Raw genomic sequence first — 4,461 nt, forward strand, 5'->3', positions numbered from 1 at the left:
CCATCCCCTTCGATTCTGGAAGTATACAAACCAGAAGGCGGAGGGTGGGAACCAGAAGTCTGAAGAGGATGGGCGGAGCTACATGAGAAAGGGAAGGAGACCTGGGAAGGCTTATAACAGGAAGGGGAAGGACTTAATGATGATGTAATGAGAGGAGGAGCCAGTGAGGGAGGAGCTGTGAATGAGGAGGTGGAGTCTGATGGATAGGAGGAATCGAGGAAAGGGAAACAAAAGGGAGAAGACCGGAAAGGGTTGGAAGGGGAAGTAGGGAGAAAGGGATTATGGGTGTGGGGGTCCAGGGAGTCCCTCTGAACCCTCTGTGGGTGAGAGAACCCCCCTGTCAGACCCCTAAAAGACCCCCGAATAGAGCCAGGGGGGTCAGAGAGCTGGGTCCTGCACCATGGGAACATCTGCCTTCTCTCAGAGAAGAAATGCAACCGTTAAGTGAATCTAGAGTGTGAATTAGATAGTTAGCATGTAGAAAAGGTAGTTTTTAGGATTGTTTATATTAGCAGCCACGAGGCCAAGATGGAGAATTTGGGGTGTGGTGTCTTCTTTCTTCTTCTTCTTCTTGTTCTCCATGTTGGTGAGGGATGCTTGGAATCACAGATTGGTTGGGGACAAAACTAGACATAGTAATAAGGTATTGTAGTATTGGAAAGATAGTGTAAACATAGAATACATAGTTTAAGGTATAAAAGATAAGTCCTGCCTTTTGTGGGCAGACTTTCGTCCTGGACGCGGTGCTGATCAGACTGCTGCTCGCGAGTGTGAACACTGTATCGATAAGAAATAAAAAACAGACCTTGAGACCGGACGATTGTCTCCTGCAGCCTTTCTTCGGCAGCTTCAAGAATACCCTGAGCCTTGAACCACCATCCTATGTCCATCTGAGTGGTCTTGGGCACAAGAGACCCTCAGACAGTGACAATGGGGAGAAGAAGCACACGTGAGGGTCCACACCATGTGGTCACCACCATCTTGTGCTCTTTGGGGGCCATTATGGTTCACAGGGAACAAACAGCCTTGGAAGCAGTTTTCTATAACTTCGGAAGTACCAACTGGGATTGAGGGAACAGATGAACGATTAGGGAAGGGACCCTGACAGCAGGGCCCTCGCTGCCTAGGCAAGGGTGCCAAGAAGACTGTGGAGAGCCAGGGCAACGGTAGCAACCATGCACATCTTGGCGATCTGCTCTGCACAGTCCTCCCAGTGTAGGGGACAAGGTTTTAGGAATGAGGGATGAGAGAAGAGAGATATGGGTATTAACTAGGGATAATTGATCTGCTGTTTCTCTACCTTCCCTTGGTTTAGCATAGAAGTCCAAATTATTAATATGAACAAAGGAGGAAATTTATCTATGAAGGTGTCTTCCTTATTTGTCAACTCCATCAATTTTGTACTGACCCAGTCCCAAAAGGGGACTCTCTGGATATCCTCAGAGGACACCTGAGGAAAGTGGAGGAACAGCCATTGAACAAAACATTTTAACAAACCCTTTGAAAACCTTTTTCCCACTTTTCCCCAGGGCACCCACAACTTGTATAGAAATCTCCCTCTGCCGACAGACAACCTCACACCAATCCTGCCTTGTGCAGCAAAATCTTCCTTCCCCTGTGATAAAAAGCAAATTTAAAAGAAAAGGGTCCAGAGACCAGTCTGGGGTGAAGCGGTGCCTTGCGCAGCCAACCTGGTGGCCTTTGCTTTGTGGCTCCCCTCAAACCCTGGGAGCAGTGCACCCTCACGCCCTCCACTTTTGAGCCCCCGCTCCGTAGGGACAACTCACTCATCATTGGCCTTTGGAACAAAATGCCATAGACAAGGTCCTCTGTCAATAAGAGATCCTACCGGGTGCTGAAAAGGTTGTCTCTTCAGCCCTGGGAGACCACCAACCAAAATGTGGTGTGCTCACACAGGGGGCACTGATGGCCCAAAAGCTTAACAGCCTAAGAGTCCAAGACCCTTAGGGACAGCCTATCCACCCGGTCCCAAAAAATCAAAGTCGGGGCCCCACGTGTGGTGCCAGCCTGACGCGCTGCTGGATTCAACCCACTAGTTCCTGACACCGTGTCAAGGAGTGGGCTGTTCCCAGAAACAGAGATCTGAGATACAGCTTAGCTGGGTAGAGGTTCTACAGCACTATGGTCTAATTAGGCACAGGCAGAGGCAAGGGTGAGGAAGAGGTCTTCTGTATGGTTTCCAAGGAAATTTATTACCAAGGAGGGTCCAGGGGCAAAAACCAAAGACACTGGGTGTGCAGGACTTTTATACAGGGGAGGTTATAGGGGAGGGTACAACTTTTCAACCAATGGGGGAAGGCTGGGGAGAAGCATAATGCAGGGTTTACAATACATAATTCAACAAGGAAACAGATGGGAGAGGGAACAATTTAAAGAAACCAATAGCGCTTCCAAACTCAGGTGATTTCAAAAGGGGATTTCCTAGCAGAGGGTAGCCACAAGGAGGGATTGACAGCTTGGCAGGGGGAAGGGCAAAGAATATTCTACAAGGGGCAGGAGTTTGGGTATAACAGGCAACTGGGTAGGATGGCACAACCTAGGCTCAACAAACAACATAGGAGAGAACAGGAACAAACTATTAAAGAAAAACCAAATCTCCCCTAAACCATAAGTGATAAGAACACATAGCCTGGTTTAAACTGAGAGTGTTGCAATCTCAAATTCCCTCTCAGTTACTCCTAGCACACATCAATCCCCCTCCCAGCTCTACCAGTGCCTCCCCCACTCCCCCCATGTTGTGGGGTCTGGGCTGTGCCCCAGTCCCAGCTCAGGGGGTGCTCCAGGCTGACGTGGCAGGTGGAGATGACCCCTCACTGCAGAGGGTTTCCAGCAGCACCAATAGCTGCTAGGTCCAGTCCCCATTAGGCACAAGGTTGGTGGCCACCACATGCCGAGAGCTCCTGCTGGCCCTAAGCTGGATCTCGACAGGGTAGAAATCCATCACAGCTGCAGCCAGGCTGGGAGATCGAGCGCCACAGTGAGATGGACACACTGGGGCAAAAGGAGAGTGAGGACACACTGGGATCAGCTGGGGGGAACTGGGAAAATGGGAGAGGGCTGGTGTGGCCCTAAGACGGACTGGGAATGAAACTGGAGAGAGTGGGGAAACACTGGGAGAGAGTGGAGTGGATTGGGGCAGAGGGAGGGAGAGGGTGGCGGTTCAGGATTGGACTGAAAAAGGACTTGGAAAAGACTGGGTAAGACTGGGAAGGCGCTGGGAGAGAGGGTGGAGGTCTGGGAGTGGAGTTAGTAGGACTGCAAGTGGATGGGGAATGGAATGGCTGTGAACCGAGAGGAATTCAGAGGAATCTGGTGACACTGGGAGGGACTGTGAGGACACCAGGAGAGACTGGGATGGACTGGGAGAGCCACCAGAGTCAACTTGGGGTGAGGGGGAAGGAGGTGCTGGGGATGGGCACAAGAAGGGCTGACGTGTCTTGGGTGATTCCCAGGAAGGTTTTGAGGGGTTCTAGGGTCATTCCCGGGGCAGAGCCCGAGGGGACACGCTCTGCCCTACGCTCACCTCTGCGCTCCATGAGGAAGGGGCTGGACAACTCGTAGTTGTGCCAGCAGCACCTGTCCACTGCAGCCTATCTGTACTCCATCCACTCTGGGTCACTGTTCCAGTACCTGGCAACCTTGTCCCCAAAGGAGGTGTCCCCACATACAGCCCCACGTCGTTGCCGAAGTGCAGGAACTGCTCCTGGTTGGAGATGTTCCTCTCCACCAACCTCAAGCAGTTGGTGCCATTAAGGAAGTGACACTCGGACTTAACCATCTCCTGGAAAAACACTGTGTGTGTGCAGGACACAGGTCCAGGGGTGACCCCCCCAGCAGCCCCCCAGTAGCCAAGACCTCTGAGGCAACCCTGACACCCAGTGCCCCATGGTCGCCACAGGACCCTTCTTCCCGTGGTCCCATTGCCACTTTTCTACCCTTCTCCGCATTTTCCTCCACCTTTTCCATAACTCCCCACATCCGGGCACCCCCCCACTCCAACATCTGTTTGGGGGTCCCACCTCCCCATTTCTCTTTCTGACCCCACTTTTCCCACCATTCCCACCACTTCCCTTCCTGCCCCTCCCACTCATCCAGGAGCTCAGTGCCGCCAGTCAGGGGGGCTCCCAGTGGCACCAGTAGGGCCCCAGCTGCCGCCATGCACTCCAGGACCAGGCAGGTTCTGACATCTTCCCTCTCCCAAAATTCCCCCGGTGGAGGACACATGGGGAAAGGGAAGAACACGAGTAGAGTCCAGGTGAGGAGCTCTAGGCACTGTGGAACTGCCTGGACAATGAGGAATCATCAGTGTCAGGCGCTCTGATTGGCTCAATTATTTTAGCACCTCTTCTGATTAGCTGAGAAGAGGCCCAGGAATTTAGAGAAGGAACAGGAGAGATCCCGCCTCGAGCACCGAATGGGAACAACAGATCCAGCCTAGGC

The 4,461-nt window shown here is 52.3% G+C and overlaps 1 pseudogene; it reads right to left on the reverse strand.

The window, feature by feature from the left end:
- Window positions 1–3,320: 3,320 nt before the first annotated feature.
- On the reverse strand, window positions 3,321–3,999 carry LOC130262666 (H-2 class II histocompatibility antigen, E-B beta chain-like; annotated as a pseudogene).
- Window positions 4,000–4,461: the final 462 nt, after the last annotated feature.

This window comes from Oenanthe melanoleuca, chromosome 25, assembly GCF_029582105.1.
Source record: "Oenanthe melanoleuca isolate GR-GAL-2019-014 chromosome 25, OMel1.0, whole genome shotgun sequence".
NCBI classification, from domain to species: domain Eukaryota; kingdom Metazoa; phylum Chordata; class Aves; order Passeriformes; family Muscicapidae; genus Oenanthe; species Oenanthe melanoleuca.